This window comes from Balearica regulorum, chromosome 12, assembly GCF_011004875.1.
Source record: "Balearica regulorum gibbericeps isolate bBalReg1 chromosome 12, bBalReg1.pri, whole genome shotgun sequence".
Lineage (NCBI taxonomy): Eukaryota > Metazoa > Chordata > Aves > Gruiformes > Gruidae > Balearica > Balearica regulorum.
Window position 1 is genome coordinate 3,017,541 of NC_046195.1, and position 17,485 is coordinate 3,035,025.

Below are 17,485 nucleotides of genomic sequence, written 5' to 3' on the forward strand. Positions count from 1 at the left end.
ACCGGGGAAGAGCGGAAGCACAGGGCATGGCTGGCTTATCTGTGCAGGCATGCTGGGTTTTGGCCAGTGCTAAAGTTGGCTGTTCCTGCCAGGCAAGCAAGGGGAGGAAGGAACAGTGCTGAGTGGAAAGCCCTGGTGAGCTGGGCTCGGCGTGGGAGGTGGAAGGGGCGCTGTCACCCTGTACAACCCCCTTTTTGGCTGCTGCAGCCAGCTTGGGTCTTGTGGGCAGCCAAAAAGGATGAGCAGGCATCAGGGCTTGTTTTGCCACTGGGAACTGCTTGATGCTCTAGACAACCTCCTGGCTGGTCTGTGCTGTGTGTAACCCTGGCAAGGCTTGGTCTGGGGGAGCTTTGTTTCTGGGGAACAGATGCCTGGGGTTTGCTCCAGCTGCGTGCTGTGGTGGTGCAGTTTGTCACACTGGGATTCTGCTAATTGGACCAAACTTGAGTATCCCACGGGCTTTGCATCCCCTCCAGACCGGGCAGGTCTCAGACCCTGTCTGGCACAGAGCAGAGCAGGTTGTTACTGGTCCCCAGGTGCCCAGAGATGTCCTGGCATTGCCCTGCAGGGCAGTAGGTGGAAGGAAGGATGGACTTATTTTCCCATCTCCTTCCTTCCTGGCTGAGATTTTTGTGGAGCTTTCACCCAGAGGTGAAGTCACTCACCGTGACCACCTTTAGCAGCTGCTTCTCTGCATTGTGGGTTGTAAATGTCCCCTTAATTTAGTGCCTGCAGTGCACTAAAGCAGCAACCTTAGCACAGCCTCTGCATAATAACCGAAGAGGCTTTAGATCCTTTGCTCTGGCACAAGGCTGCTGTCCTTGACTGCTGTAGTGGCTGATTGTCTCACCCATCCCTCCTGTGTGCTAACAGCCAGATCTGCTCCTGGAGGTGATGGGGGGGTGGTGGTGGATCTGGTGCCTCTGCTACCTTCTGCACCAGGGATAAGGAGAGGGGCAGACTGGGAATGGCAGCAGGATCCTGCCCCTGGGGTCAGAGACCCAGCAGGGCTCCCTGCATGGCTCTGGGGTCCTGCCCCATCCCCATCTGAGCAGGCTCAGAGCTGGGCACTGAAGCATTGTGCTCCTCCTTGCTTGCACTGGGCTGCCCCTCTGCCCCAACACCGAGCCTCCCCAGAACTTGCTTTTGCAAGATAACTCCCTGCTAAATAGAGATATTTAGCCTAATGCAACCAGGCAAGTCAGCCCAGGCAGCAATGCACTTGCTTCCCAAATGTTTCATTTTTTCACCTAAACTTACTAGTGAAAGGTGTTTTTTCTTTCATACAAGAGAATAAGTTCTGACCTTGAGGAAAGAAATGATGAGGGTTCCGAGTTTCCCTTCCTTCTTTGTTGCTATTTTTCTTGCAAAATATTCAAGTTGAGAGGGATTTTTTGCTTAAACAATTTATGCCCGGTGGATAGATTTATTCCATTCAGCTGCCAGCCACAAGAAAGCCCCGTTATTCCCTGTGGCATGGCTTTTTTTTTCTTCAATACTCATAAATACTCTTTGCTAAATCTGAGTTTCTTCTCTTTGCAAACATGAGGGACCAGGTACTCCTGCCCCGTTCCTGATGCTGGATGTGCCTCCTTGTAGCCACCTTGCCTCCTTTGCTGGCCTGACTCCAGGTACCCCGAGGGGTGCTCAGGACCTGTTCCTAAATCTCCCTCTGTTTCCCCATGCCTGATCCCATTCTGTTCCCTCGTTATTTCCGCCTCTCAGGGATAAAGGCTGTGTAAAAATTGCTTTTTTGGAATGTCCTGGCACCAAGAGGTGTTTTGTAGGCAGCACTTCCAAATCCCACCTGGCTGCTACCTCCCACGCCTCTGCTCCCAGCCAACACCCCACTGTCCTGGGTTTTAGTAGGGACTGGGCAAAAAAATGGATTTCCAGGCTGGTGGGGTGGTTTAGCATTGTTCCTTCAAGGGAGAAGGGGGAAAATGTGAAGGCTTGGTTCTGAATGATTTATTTGAATGTGGCAGAAATGCAAAGTGAGTGTTTGGGCTTTACAGCAGAGTTTGTTTGGATTGGGGGTAGGAAAAAAAGAGGAGATTCTTAAAATGCAAAGTGGGGTCAGAGAGGGAGGGGAAAAAAGGAGATGTTTGCTTTCAAATACATTAAAACTGGGCATTTTCAATGCTGATTGATCACTTAATAATCTTTTCTGAAATACCTTTCCATGTGACAAAGCACATTTGCCAGGGCTGGGATCGCTGCAGCTGTGTGGCTCCCTGGCAAGTTGGGCTGTGGCAGCTCCAGAGCTGGTGTGGCATCGCCTGCCAGCCCCTTGCACCACTGGTGCCTGCCTCAGTTTCCCTTCCCTCACCTGCACCCCGTGCAGCTCATCCATGAGGTTTGGGGAGCCCTGCCTGCCTTATCCCTACTGAGGTGGGCTAATGTAGGGGATCCATGTGCTGCTGCAGCTCCCTGGCTCGAGACATTTAATTGAGGTCTGGACTTGAGATCTGCAAACTCATTGCAGCAGTAAGCCTGATGGGCAGCTTGCTCACTCTCTCTAGTGCTTTTGATTTCTTTAGATCCCAAATTTTCAGCCTCCTCACCTCTCCACTAGCACAATATTTTAGGAACAGATGGGCTTAATTTCCGATTGCCACCCCCCTGAACTTGGGAGGAGGTTTGAGTTTGGAGCAAGTCTGCCTCTTATTCCGTGTGACTCCATCTGGCAGACTCCTGCCCGTGGGCAGCCAGGTCTGCCCTGCCCCTGCGGACACACAGCCTCCTGCTGAGGACCCAGCAAATACCCCTCTTCGTGCCAAGGAGGGCTCTCTGAAGTAAGATTTTCTCTCTTAGCAGATAAATCTGTCTCTGTGTTACCTTAGCAGTAGCAAAGGCTGAGCAGCATCTTACGGCTTGATGCTGTTGAGACGCTTAGTCTAAGCTTCATCTAATCCTCTTTCATCTAGCAATCGGGCTAGTGATCTCGCAGAAACAGGCTTTCTGACACCAGCCTTGGCATTTTGTGGTGCGTGCTTGTGCTGGAAGAGTAATGCTCCTGCAGTATCTCAGTCCTGCTGCCCCTGAACAGAGCCAGAGGTGAAAGGGAAAAGAAAATGAACCTAAGTTTCTAACCTGAACTCTGTACCTCGCTTGTGGATTTTGAGGTTAGGTGTCATCTCTTGTTTTCATAGGATGTTGTGGCATGTGATTTCCTTACCTGGCTTCTTGCGGACCATAAGACAGACTTCTGTAACTGTGACTTTGGGTTGGATTACAGGTTTGGGGTTTTTTTGAGAACATCCTCCTGAATCTCACCCCTTTTTGCTCCTCTCTGCTGCATGCTGCCAGTGCACCCCAGGAATCCTGCAGCTCTTTGGGGTCAGCGCTTGGCAAAGAAATTCAGGGGTTTGGGTCAGCACCGAGGGGTAATTTGGGAGAGGAAGAGAAGGAAGGATTAAAGCAAATTTAAAATATTTCCATTCTCTTCCTGTGTGGTGAGGTCCTGAATTTGAGGCAGACCTGGGGGCTGCCAGACTTTGCTTATGCTTGGACTGTGAACTTTGCAGTCAAAACTGATTCCAGCTTGCTGAAGGTGGGAGGCTTGTGTGTGTGCTTCCACAGGCTCATTGCCCTCCATCAGTGTCACCTAGACACCCAGCTGGGGGACAAGCCTTGCGGTATAGGGATGGAGTGACTGGCTGTGGTCCTGGCACGAGGCAGTGGCAGGGTACTAGCACCCAGGACCACCCTCCTGTGGCCTCTGGGCATGGGAGAGGGGCCATGGGGTTTGTTGCTGGTAGGTCTGATCAGCCCTGAGCTGGTTACCAGCTGGTGGTTAGAGCTCATCCCTGGGATCTGATTTTGGCCAGCTCTGGGATGAACATCATTCCTCCTTGAGCACGAGAAGTCAGGAGGGCAAAGCCTCCCTTGATGTCTGCGGTGGTTGATGGCTGTGGGAGGGAGCAACCTCTCCTGGATCGTGCTCTCCAGTGGGGCAGGTCCCTCAGCTTGGGTTTGCTACTGGAGTGATACTTCAGGAGTTCTGCTTCTCTTGTGTGGCCACTGGCACGGAAAGCCCTGTGCTAGTGAGCAGATGGGCTAATGCACCTTGAGAGGAGGGCAAGAGGAGATAAAAACTGTTGCATGGGGCAGAGTATGGTGTCAGGGAACAACCTGACACTGGCAGCTGCCCACTGCCATCATTTTGCCTTAATCCCTTAACTCTGCTTGGCCTCAGCCTCCAACATCTCCCTCCTTTTCTACCCAAGTTGGATGTTTCTCCCTTCAGCACCTTCTCATGTTCTCCCCATCCTCCTGTCTTGCAGGGCTGTGTGTCCAGGGCTGAGCGAGGTGCCCCGCTGCTCTGCGTTGGGTCCCATGAGACAGACAGGACCACCCTGTCCTTCCCGCCCGGGGCTGCGGCACCCCCCTCTCCCTCCACTGCACGGGAAGCCCCTCCAGCACCCGAAACGAAGCTGCAGAGGTCTGCTGCCACGGTAAGTCCCTGGGCTTTTGCTTTCCTTTCCTGTGCTGCTTCTCTGGAGAAGGACACGCTACAGGGTTCGCTTTCCCATTTGCAGGATGTGTGGGGTGTGCATGCAGACCAGCAAAAAAGGCTTTGAGTGAACAGCTTATGCACCAAATAATTCAGGTTTCAGTCAACAGAAACAGCTCACGAATTCAGGTTGTATTTAGCAAGTGGCTTTGGCTGGGGAAAAAAAAAAGTGAAACACTGAAAAGTTTCATTTTGACATTTTCAAAATGAAACCTTTCAGCCATCTGTTTTGAGATGACATTTCATTTTGAATTTTTTCTAGTTTTTTCAGTGTGGGGGGAGCCACCTACAAACAAAACCCAAGCTTCACTTCAGACCAAACAAAATGTTTCATTCAGCCCCAGATTATTACTGGGGTTTTAAAATTTGGCAAAGAAAATAAAATACTTCAGTCAACCTTAATTACTTTTCACAATTTGACCACTAAAACAAAAAGCAAGCAAACAACTCCCCCCCCCCCCCCCCCCAATTTTCCCAGCTCAAATCCTCAGAATACGTTGCTGTCAGGGTTGTGAGCTGGAGGAGTGGGTGTGGGCTGGTGGGCAGCACCAGGGGGTTCGGGCAGCCCTGACAGGCAGGAGGAGGGACTCTTGCCCTCAGCAGCACGGAGCGGGGAGGTGGTGGCTGCAAAACCTGTGGGGTTATTCGCTTTGTGAGCGCGAGAGAGTCGGAGCTGCGAGGCACGTACTATGCATCATTGGGTTTTTTGAGTGAGAGCTTGGAGGAGCCTGTGGTGGCAGAACATGTTGTACCAATGACTTCGGGGATGGCAGGAGAGACTCTGTGGGAGCTAATTTTAGCTACAGCAGAAAGCTTGTGCCTGTGAGGAGAGCATGCTGTGCTGAGCCCACCTAGGAGCCGGCATCCTCCTGGGGATGGGATGGAGCCCTGGGGCTGTGGTGGTGGCCACTGGCACTGGTGCCCAGACCAGTGCTAGGTGCCACAGGTGCACGGCAGGTCTCACCCAGCCCTGTTTGCTCCCCACAGGGTAGTGTCTGTGCCTGTTATCTGATTGCTTTCCTGTCCAATGTTTGAGAAAGTCCAGTTTAAGGGGGGATGATGTGACACTGAAGGGACCCTCTGGTCTGCCTGGAAGGTTTTTGTCCCTCTGGGGAGGGAGGAGAGCAGGAAAGGGCTGGGGAAGCAGCAAGGAGGGAAGGAAAACAGGTGGCTGGTTTGCATGGCCAAAGCATGGAGGTGAAGGGTTCAAACATGTCAGCTTGGTCTGGGGCCAGAAGATATAGCAAAGTCATAGGAATGAGGGAGAACCCCATCTCCCAGCAGCACCCTGGCTTGCAGAAGAACAGTTGGGCACTGAGGGTCACAAGCTGCCAATGCAAAGCAGAGGTGCCTTGTGGTGATCAAGACCCTGCCCATGGGGCTGCAGAAGAAGCCTGCATGGGCTCCTCTTGGCCCCTTAATGACAAGGAGGAGATGGTCTGACTGTGCTTGCCAAACCCATCACCTGGGTAGCTCTTCCACCATGCTCTTGGCTCAGCTGAAAGCTGAAGCTACCTAATTAGAGAAGGAGGCTGCACTTTTCATGTACTACACTCTCTCCACCCCCCAGTTCATCCTAAATGTGACCTTATCAACAGTCACATTGCAGAACTGCTGGATGTGGAGGCATGTGCTGGAAGGGAGATTGCTGTGCTTGGTGGGGGCTGCCGGACTCCTCCCTAGCGTGTGGCTGTACCTGTCCCACGATGGCTCATGCCCTTCATCAGAAAGGAGGAATGGAGGGCTGAATTGTAGTGGGAGAGTAGGAGAGACCCAAAGTCATGCCATAAACAAAATCTGTGCTGCAGTGTGGGGGGCTGCAGGAATGCATCCTCTGCTGATTTCCTAGGAGGAGCGTGCTGCTGGCACGTCCCTGGCTCCTAGCAGCCTGGGCATGCAGGACTCCCACTCCAGCAGAAAGGTTTAAAATGCAGGGAGTACCAGGCAGGTGTCTTGGTATGTGGTGGGACAGCAGATGTTTGATATCTGTTCTCGTGTGCTCCCTGTGCTTTTGTCAGCACTAGCTCCCTGCTGAAGTGTTACAGGGTTGGTGCTTTTGTTGCAGAGGCAAAAATTGGCTGTTCAGAGCTATGTGAGATCAGAAGGGATCAAGGGTTGTTGTGGATCTGAAATCAGTGCCTGCCCTTATGTGGAGGGGACACAATTGTGCCCCAGCCTCTGTCTGCTGTTCTGCAGGTGGCCATGAACCCAGGGCGTGCTAGTGGCAGTGCTGGGGAGGGTGGTAGGACCTCATCCCTGTGGCCTCTGTGCCAAGGGGTCCTTGCGGCATGCCCGTGCCAGAGCACAGCTCAGCTGCTGGGTGCTTGGAGCAGGGACCAGCCTCTGAGATGTGGGGTAGATGCACAGAGGCTGAGCTTGTGGGGCTGTGTGTTCCTGCACATGGAAGGTGATGGTGGTTATCCCTGGGCAGGAGGTGGGTGGGTTGGAGGAAGGGGGTTTATCCCACAGGGAACCCCTCCAGCCTGGGTTGGGAGGGGTGGAAGGGTCTTTCCCCAGGCCCTTACTGGAAGCACCTGAAACCTGCTGAATCATTACCTTTGGTTTTGCATTTATTTCCATTTTCTCTTTCTCTGTTTTCATCTCTCCCTCTTTTTTTTTTTCTCCCCCTTCATCTTTATCAGTAGCTAATGAAACAGGCAGGGAGAAACCCAATTCGTACAGTAATTAAATTTACTTAGTGGGTATTCAGCTGGAGTAATGAGAAGTTTAATTCAATGATTAGTTTTTTCTTTCATTAATTAAAAATGGAACAACGGTGCAGTTACAGTGGGCTGCATTGATCCTCCTTGTGGAAAGCTGCTGATGGAGGAAGGAGGAAGGCTTCTCATTTTTTTTCCTATCCTCCCTGGATGCTCTCCCCACACAGAGATGCCTTTATTGTCCCCTGTCTCTCAGTTGATCCCTCTGCCCAGGTGTCCCCAACCCTCTCTGGGTAAGGGGTGCATGGGGCAATGATGGAGGAGAGTGGTGGAACAGCCCCCCACACAGGTCCTCTCCCCAATCTGTCCGCGGAAGCAGCCTTTCAGCTTAAAAAGGGATTTGAAATATTTGCTGTGGGTGGAAGATTGAAAAGCAGGTCCCAGCCCACAAGAAGTTTGGGGTGGGAGAGTTGTTTTCCTTCCTAGCTAAACAGATTTTGATCCATTTAAATATGTTAAATTCATAAACATGTTTTTAGTCTTTTAAAATAAGTGATGTGCGAAAGTAAAAATAAAGAAACCAAGTAAGTTGCTTCCCATTTTTCAATGCTTTCTGCAGGCTTTTGAGCAATGTTAGGACCTCAGATGTCCTTTGAAGTGCAGTTGGGCAGGTTATGTTCCCCTAAAGCAGAGGCATTGGTTTGCTCCTAGTTTTTATATGAAAGGTTTATTTTGGTAACTTTTGGGATCACTGTAAGACCTACAAAGTATGTGAGTTTATAACAAGATGTAGTCAAGAATGGGAATAAAAAAACCCTCACAACAAACAATGAACCATTAATTGGTATTCTAAATCCAGTCTGTGCAGGAGCGATGTGCATCAGGGCCTGGCTCAGGTGGCTGGGCAGGAGAGAAGGCGCTGCATCCCTCCTTGCCTGTGCCCCCTCTGCCCCCTGTGTCTTCCAAGTCATCTGTTTCTCTGCTGCTGTTATAGGGACCGCGTGATGGTGAGAATTAGCTGAGGGCTGGGGGCGGTGAGCACCCAAGTTTGAAGTCAGCGAGTGCAAAGGGCATTCAGCACCTCTGGAAATGAGATGCTTTCGCTTTCCTTGGGTGTCCTTGGGTTATCTCAGATGATAACTGCTTTGGAAAAGCTAGCAGGCAGGCAAGAAGCTCCTGGCCAGCCCAGTGCTGTGTCCCTGTGCTGGGAAGGGCAGGCGGAGTCCTGCAGTGGGGCTGGAGCCCCTCCAGTGTTCCAGCAGCTACTCAGGATTCAGAGAAATTTTTTTTTATTCCAAAAAAGGAGGAATACATCCCCCTGCCTTGACCTCATCCCTCAAAACAGTGAAATGTGTGATGGAAAATGGTTTCCAGCAGGAGAAAAGGTGACTGTGGGATGCTCTTCTTTCCGCACATGGCAGGAGAGTCACAGCCGTGGTACCTGCGCTGCCCCCTTCTCCAGCGTGTGCCTCGGCTGCGGCAGCAGCGGGAACGTGAGCCTGAGGCTGGGACGTGGTCGCTTTGGGCACTCTGGTGCAGATGGAGGGGTCAGCTTGCCCAGCTGGGCTTAGAGAGCATCCCCTACCTGCCAGGATGGCAGCACTGGGCGAGGCTGGTGTACAGGGATGCAGCCTGGGTCTGAGCTGCCCTGACAGCACTGCCTGCCCAGGGAGGCTTACTGAGGGCGGCGTGAGCCCGTGGTGGCTGGTAAGTGCTATCTGGCCTCGTAGACAGCTACAGCACTGTCTTACAACAGTGTTTTTCAGAGGGCTTTTGCATGCATGTGTTTCTTGAGAGATCACTGCAAATGATTCCCAAGTGCTCTGGCCCAAATCTGTCCCGGTAGCTGTCAGCAGATCAATGCTCTGCTTAGTACAGGCCTGCTGTATTTCCATGGGAAAATGGCTTCTATTAAGCAGTTCATTTTGGTCCTTTCAGCAGTGGGTCCACTAAATTTTGGTAGTTGTGTTTTTCTGTCTGTTGTAGCCTGATTTATAGCTTTTAAATATCAGCTCAGATGAAGATTAAGCTCAGCTGAGCTCTGGTTTTGGGAGGGAGAGGGGAAAAGCATTCATAGCTCTTTAATTTTCTCCTGCTTGCCTCTCAAATGCCAGGTTTAAAGCCCTAATTGCGATATCGTTTTGCCCACAGTGCATGAGTGGAAAGCAGAGGAGAGGCCAAAGCCCAGCGTGCCCCTGGCATCTGATCCCCCAGCATCCTGCCTTCATCTGACCTGGGTAGGTGGCACACGAGCTCGGGCGCGGTTGTATTGCTGAGCATATGACACTCACATGCCATTGTCGTGCTGAGTCCGGGACTGGACTGGTTTCCGCTGCCATAAGGGTGGTAGAAATGCCTTCCCCTCCCCGTAATCGGGGGCTGCTACCCAGCCCTCCTGGGGCATAAGGCGATGCAGCTTTCAAACAGGATCTGGGGCAGGTGGTGTCTGCGTGGCTGGAACAGGTAGGAAATGTTGGATCCATCATGCCTACACAGAGGAGGGTTTTACCGGGGCGGGGGCATCCAAAATGAATATTTAGATAATTGCAGTGTTGAGAGCTTTGTCATGGGGGGGCTGTATGGCTCTGCTCAGGCGGGTGGGTTTTGCTTCAACTCATATTGCATCAGCGAGGGGCAAATGCTGCCTGAGTGGAGTGAACCAGCTCAGGCAGCCAAACAGTGCAGCATGGGTGATGCTGGGCAGAAATAGTTTCATCTTCCAGGAGAGGGCAGGCGAGAGGGTCCTCAAAAGGCAATGTTTTCTGAGATGTCTCTATTACCGTTGCACGGCGCCCGTGCACTCTCTGCCGACTCAGCCTCCTTCCAGCACTCTCGCCGGGACAGCGAAGAGATGGGAGCAGGTTTCAGCTTGTACTGTACATACAAATCCTCAGCTGAAATCTGTGAACTGTCAGCTTGATGCAGGCAACGTGTGAGACAGCAAACATCAGAGCTGACTGGGCTGAGGCAATTTCCCAGGATGTCAGTCCTCGGGAGAGAACAAAGGGATCTCTCCGTGAAGAGCAGAATTCAGTTTCCTAATGAAAAAAAAAAAATTAGGATGATTCAAGCATATTTTATATGCCAGAGCTGGGGAGGAGTGTTGTTTGAATTGGATGTTGTCCAAGGTGGTACAAGATGGTGGGATGTGCTGTGATCTCTGCCCCGCGGGAGTGGTGCCACTGGGAGGGACGCTTCTGTTTGGGGCAGAGTGCAGGGGCTGGCCTGGGACTGCCTGGGAGGCAGCGTCCCACACGTGGTTGAGAAAAGGGAATCAAAAGAGCAAGGCAGAACTGGCTTTCATGGTCAGACACATGCACACAGATAGGTAATTTCCCCTTTACATCATGTTCTTTGCTCAAAGCAAAGAGCAGGCTGCATAGGCTCAACATGATGCATGCAAAAAAGGGACCTGTGTCTTCACCTTGCCTCGTGTTCCTGCACAAGAGGGGCCAGTGGAGAGGTATTTGCAGCTTTGCATAGAGGTATTTCTACCTTGTTGTCGTTTCCCATTTTATGGAAAGCAGGAATGAACCCAGATGCCCATCCCTTTCCAATTCTGCAGGCACTCCTTGCAGGTTGGGCCCCAGGGAAAGCTGCATGCGAAGGGATGTTTGGTCAGAGGAGTTCCCACCATGTCAGGGCTGACAGAGTAAGTGGAGGGACGATGGAAATAGCAGTTTTCTGTCAAAACACCTTCTCAGCAGTAAGCCCTGAAACACATTTATTCTTAGTGATCTTCTATCAAAATAAAATTTTGCTGGGAAATGGTCATGCTGGTTAAAGTCCTCCCTGAAAAAACCAAGCACTGAGAGCCATCTGGTTTTGGTTTAGATTTGGGTATTTTCTTCCAGAGCATCATTTGCAAAAATTAAAGATTTTTTCATAATAGTAATTAGAAAATGAGGTGGTTTTGCTTTTTTGTGCATTTTCCTTTGAGAAAAGAAAAAATATTTCCTAGGAAATTTGGGATAGCAGGGGGGACTGTAGTCTGTGTTTCTGTGCCTGGTGTCTCTACTAACTAGAGCAAGATGAGGGTAGCCAGGCACCATGTGTGATGGGCAGCAGCCTCATCTCAGGCCCTGGACACCTCAGGGTCAGCACACAGCCCCTCGCCCTGCCCAAAAGCTCGGAGCAAAGCAGGACCTGGTGCTGGGAAGGGGAATCTGAGCTTGAGCATCCACCAGATGTGTAAGCCCTCTCCCCAAGGAGACCGTGAACCTTGGGGCTGGATGATGCGGTCAGAGGTTTTATTTAGTTCTGAGATAGGACTGAACCTGAGTGGATTTTTAATGCATGAATTTTTAGTGTTTAAACTGAGCAAATCTTTGAACGTATGTGGTTTCCGAGGGATGTTTCTCTTCCTCTCTGAAAGCATGTGCCATAAATGCTCCCAAAAAAATCCTCCCTCTCCTCTCTGCTCTTGCTAGCTCTGGTGACACAGTCAGACTTGCAGCAGGTCAAGCTTTCTGCTAAGCCCCTGTGTCCCAGGAACATCTTGGATTTTTGCTTTTTAAAAGCAAGTTTTCAGCATCAGGGTTATGTCAAAAGCTTCTAAATGCAAACAGGGGCTCCCCATCTTGTGCTGCAGAGGGCCAGAAACCCCTTGTGAAGATGGCCAGGAGTGGGGAGGAGGATCTGGGGGACCCAGGGCTGGCGAGGGGAGGAAAGGGATGGTGGTTTGTTTACCAGAAGGTGCCTATCCTGGGAGCATGCTGCACTGTGCTGGTCAGCACTTGTTTGAGAGGGAGCAGTACAAGTTGTCAGGCGGAAAACAAAACAATACCTCCCCTTGATAACTTCATCTTGCTGAACAATCTCCTAGCTCAGAGCAGGGACAATCAGTGCAACAGTGCCTGGCTGCCTGTGCGGGAGACCCTGCCCCGGACCCCCTACTTCCTGGCACTGTCCCCAAAGGAGACCAGCTGGTGCCCCCAGAAGAGAGGGGATCTCATGTTGAAGTAGCAGCAGTGTTGGAGCTGTCCCCAGGAACGTTGCAAGGGACAGTGGGGACACTAGGGATGCCCTTGTCTTCAGCTGGCCCAAAAAGCTGTGATTAAACATGGTGGCTGGAAAGACCTGAGATAGAACAAGGCTGGAGGGAAGAAACGCAAGAGGGGTGTCTGTAGCCTGGTTTGGTAAGTGCTGTTTTGGAAGGTCTGCTCCTTCACCCCAACAGGGCCATGAAAAGCCCTGCATTTCTTTTCCACACCTTACCTGGTTGCCACCTGGCTCTCTAGATTAAAACAGACTTCTCTCCAAGAGTCTCACTCTGAGGGCTGACAAAGCCATTAACAGATATTTTTATTGCTGTTTGATATTTTTTGGTAGCACGTTTGCAAAAATAAATATTAATTGTGCAAAATGCTAATGAGCTAGGCAGGGAGCCAGGCTGTGCAGCCCAAGGATGGCACCATGCATGCAGCTGCTGGCCCTTGGTGCAAACTTGGATGCCACTGCTGCAGTCCAGCAGGTTCAGAGAGCTTTGCGGTGGGATTTCATGTGGGGTGGCTGATGCTTAGGGCTTTGCAGTGCCTGTGAGCCCTCGCAGGGACCATCGGGGTCTATTTGTGGCACGCGTTTGGGTGCTCTTAGTGAGGCTGGGAGGTACTTGAGATTTTTCTAGCAGTTGAATAGCTCTTACCCGTCTCGGGATGGGAGATAGTATTATGTGCACACAGCTTGGGATGTCACATTAATGTTAAATGCAGGGAAAAAGCTGGAGTAAGGGAGAGCAGGAGCTGGGCGTGCCTGGCAGTTTGTTTCTTTGGGTTTATGCGCTGATACTTTCTGCTTAATTGCACCCTGACATGCACAAAGCAGGGGGGAAGGGGATTTTCAAAAAGCTTGAAAAAAAATTACCTTCCATGAAATATTTGGGACAGGCTGGTTTTTTTTAAGAACTGGCATAATTACTCCTGCAAGGCTTCCAGTTCTCCAGGTTTCATTGCATTTGGAGAGAGGCAGCAGGAGTGTTTGCCTTCGTTAGCATGGAGAGGGGCTGGGCTGGTTTGTATTCATTAGAGGAAGGTGGTCATTGTATTGATACGTGGAGATGGGTGAGTTTGGGGGGTGGTGGGTTGGTTAGTTCCCATGAATATTTGCTGGTGATGGACTGGGGATGTGGAAGGCAATGGAGGCAATTTAGTGACATGTTAGGATGTACTGGGGACAAGAAAAATGTCCCTTGTGCTCTGGGTGTGCTGGGCTGTGCACAGGGGTGCATCCCACCACTCCCCCCTTGCAGATGTGGGGGAGCTGGTGCGGGTTGTGGCTGTGGGAGCACATCTGCCTGCCTGCGGAGAGTGGGGCCACTCCAGGAAGCGCTCTCCTGATGCTGTTAGGCGTGATCCAAAATTAGCATCCCATTCACTCGCTCTTAGCTCTGTTAGCTCTGTGAGGCTAATAGGGCTTAAAAAAAAGGTCTCTTGTCACCGAAATCAGCAGCTCTGACTCAGAATGTGCGGAGGGAGCAGACTTGCTGAATAAGGCGACGTTGCTGTTGTAAGCACTTGCCTGGCCACAGCAGCGCTGGGGGACTTGCCCAAGGTCAATCTGAGAGTCGGTGTCGGAGACTGGTAGGGCCCCCTCAGTTCCCATGTCGGTGGCTAAACCGCTGGGTGAGGAGGATGAAGGCGTGAGCCTCAAACCCAGCCAAACTCTGGAGTGTTCCCAGTACTGTGTTCCGCAATTAATCACTTCCACCCACGTTACACCTTCCCCCTCCCCTAAATCTTTCCTCGCCTGGTACTGGAGTGGGGAACGGAGGCAGCTCCAGTTTTATGAATCAATCAAAGACAATGCCTGCTTTTGAGAGCTGCTGATTTAGAGAGCCCTTTGCAAGCATGTGTGCAGTATGATTTCTTATCAGAGCATGGCTCTGGATGAGCTTGCCAAGAGGAGCTGTTCCAGCTCCCGGCCACATCCTGGGGAGACGGGCTGAGTGGTCTTTTCATCTACAAATAAAACAAACAGGAACAAAGAAGGCAATAATATTGACTTTCATCATTGATATTCCCATTTATCTCAGTAATAATTAGTATTTCTATTGCTGCAAGGGTATAGCTCATAATCTCGCTGTTTCAGGCGAGCTTATTAATGTCACCACCAAGACCAACCAGGCACAAAGTGCTGAGGAGGACAAGTGGGGCGGGGGACTGGGAACGGAGCAGAGCTGGACATGGAGGAAGGAGGCCGCAGAGGGGTACATGGATGCTGTAGGGAGAGCTGGAGCAGCAGAGCTGGGGAAGGTAGGAGAGCTGATCCTGAGCGTATGGGCAGGGCCTGGGTTGGTGCTGGTGTGATGCTTCTGCTGTGCATGGGGTGAGGTGGGAGAGCTGTATGGGCTTTTGCTGATGGAGCTGAGGCTCCCAGGGTCTCTCTGATCCAGCCCCTCACTGCCTCCTCCAGCACAGCCAGAGCAGATCCCACTTGTCTGGGTTCGGGAGGGAAGGGCAGGACTGGTGCTTCATTGTGGTGGCCCGGGGGTGGAGGGTGTACTGTGAGATGCAGTCACAGCGCCTTCCCTGTGGCGTGACGTGCTTCCAGGCTGTAAGAGCGGCCCCCCTCCTTGTCACCGGCACACCAGGCAATGTGGGAAACCAGGGCAAGTACTTGCGTCTGTCCCCATCCGCCCCCAGGGCGCCTATGCCATTCATGCACAAACTCCCTGCAGCATCCACAGTGCCTGTTACTTGCTGGTGCTTCATTAGTCATTCCCTGTCCTCTTTTAAAAACTCCTCACAGTGCTGTCTGCAGGTGCCTTGTTCTGTCAGAGTCTCGTACCTGGTCTGATCCTCCTCTGGGATCCCAGAGGAGGTGGGACACTGAGGTTTCAGCGCTGGTGCCGCTGTTCTCTGTGTTGTTGTGAAAGCTTTGGCACGCAACTGTTTTGTGCATCATCCTGAATCAGTCTGGAGGTCCAATTCCTGCATCCATTTTTTTAATTGTCCCATTAAGTGCCCATCCCAACCCTGCCTGTGAGGGATGGTTTCCGGTATGCAGCGTCCTGAGCATTATCAATTCCACAGGAACCACTGTCACAGCAGCCGCAGGGACCAGCGAGCAGCAAATGCAAATGCAGGGTGGTGTTTTTATTAGGATTTAAATGACTTTAAGGCTGTTCAGAATTACAATGTGATTTGAGCCAGGAGGGGCTTAAAAACTGGTATGAGTTCATATATTATACAGTAAACATGCCAAACCCATGACTTGAGCTGAGCACCTTCCTCAGCAAGGTGGGGAAAGGAGCAGGCAGCTGCCAGGGCTCAGCTCTGTTTCTCTGTCATGTAGGTCCCTGTGGTGGGAAAAGGGCGGTTTGGGATGGAAGGAGAGCTAAAAGGCTCAGCCATGGAGGTTGCTGGGCCGGGGAGCCGGTGCCTGTTAACAAACTGAGTCCATGGTGTGCAGCTCAGGCTGGCAGATGGTCTCTGGCTGGAAGGTGGGGGTGCAGGGGAGGCTTGTGGACATGTTTCAGGGAGGGGTGCACTTCATCCACGCACCCTTCCCTCTCTGTGTAACCCTCCTGGGGGAAGGTGGCAGTGGGTGCTAGCCATGCTGGGAGGAGGCTGTGCACCAGGGAAGCAGCACGGCCGCACTTTCTTCTTCCCTGTGCAGTGAGCTGTGGCTTCTCTGGGTGCTGGTGCAGGCCATGGGGACCCTTCCTTGGGCCAGACCTTGCTCCAGGTTTCTGGTGGCAGGGAACTTTCTCCAGTCGGTCCCAAGATGTGCCAGCTCCAGCTTGCACCTCTCCAGAGACCTCATAGCCCCCAGATTACCTGCCTGTTGCACAGACGTTGCTCATAAAGGCTTTAATGGCCATTATTGTTATCTATGGTAGTGCAGGGCTTTGTGTGGAGATGGGTGATGGACAGACCTGTGTGCAGAGGTGCCCTGGGTCTGTGACACTTGGGGGCCACCGCGGTGAGCGTGATAGCTTCCTCCATCGGCTCCCTCAGCCAGGACAGGGATGAAGGGGAAGTTTGAGCTGTTGGCTTGGGATGTTTGTGCCTCGCCTCACTTCAGTACTGTTCTTTTGATCTTTGAAGGATACAGCTGACTATTTGAATGAGAAATATGTGGTTGTATTGAAACCCTAAACAAAATGCCTTTTGTGCCTTCCTGCATGTTTATTTGCGTAAGTGTTTTGCTGGAGAAACATGGGAAGGAGCTCGAGGGAGAGGAGCGAAGGCGGGGGTGAGAGCATTGGGGAACTCGCAGTACAATTTCAGGACTCTTAAGAGCCTCTTATTGTCTGTGGCAAGACAGTGACATCGGAGGCAGCTCAGGCAATTGTCTGAGACAAATTGCTTCATTTGATGGGTTTGTCGGTATCTCACTGGTTAAGTTTCTGGGTTGTATATATATAAAGTACAGGAGAAATCCAGAAATACACATATATATGCATATATACATGGCTCTGTATCTGTAGTTATCTCCCATAAATGACCTTGCAGGTGTGAAATAATGTCATCTGCCTGTCCAGTGCTTCTGAGCAACTGGGTGTTTGCTCTGTAGATATGGGGAGCAAGGGAGTCAGGCCACCTCTCGGGGCTCCTGCTGTGAAGCCACCAAGGTGCTCGCCCTCATGCCAGGGAGCTGGCAGTGTTTGCCACAGGAGGGAGCGTCTCCCCTCCTCTCCAAAAAGAAAGGTTTTGCTCGCTTCAGGAGATGCTGAGGGAAGAGCCTTTGCTGACAGGTGACATGCTGCTATGCAAAGTGGCTTTCCCCAGAGAGGGGAAAATTGTTGCTGGTGCCTGCAGGAGAGGTGAAGGTGGAGATCTGATGGGTTTGTCCTACCTGGAGGAGAGATGGCAAGCTGGGGATGCAAAGGCACCCTGATAAAAAAGCCCACTTGGTGGCATTTGGGTAGTGGTGGGGGACAAGCAATTGCTCAGCTCTCCCTCCCCATGCATCTGAAACAGCGCAGAGCCCCTGCTTTGGACGGCCCTGCCCATGCCGGCAGCTCTCCTTGCACCATCCCCATGGTGAGGATGCAGGCGGAGGGCGGCCAGGGTGGTGTTGGCCGGGAGATGATGTGTGCTGCATTCAGCAGCCCACATTGAAGGGACCTCAGCCAGTGATAGCCACCAGAAAGTCTTTAATGCCTAGCCCCAGAGCAGGGAGACTTACTCAAGGGACTAGTTTCCTTTCCTGAACGTAAAAAAAAAAAAACTGTCAACTTGACATTCAGGAAACTTCATTTAATACCTTTTTATTCATTTAACAGTTTAGCTAATTGCAATGCGGTTTTTTTTGTTAGTTTTATATACTTTTTGAATTCATTCTGACTTTGTCCTTATATACGCTT

The 17,485-nt window shown here is 51.5% G+C and overlaps 1 protein-coding gene across 3 annotated transcripts in view; it reads left to right on the plus strand.

Moving 5' to 3' along the window:
- Positions 1–17,485, plus strand: part of LINGO1 (leucine rich repeat and Ig domain containing 1) — a 159,932-nt gene that overhangs the window by 85,956 nt on the left and 56,491 nt on the right. For all 3 annotated transcript variants that reach the window (XM_075764706.1, XM_075764705.1, XM_075764707.1), the window contains 2 exons: positions 4,287–4,457; positions 9,328–9,413. The gene's annotated coding sequence lies outside the window, so the exon portion shown is untranslated. The remainder of the gene's footprint in view (positions 1–4,286; positions 4,458–9,327; positions 9,414–17,485) is intronic.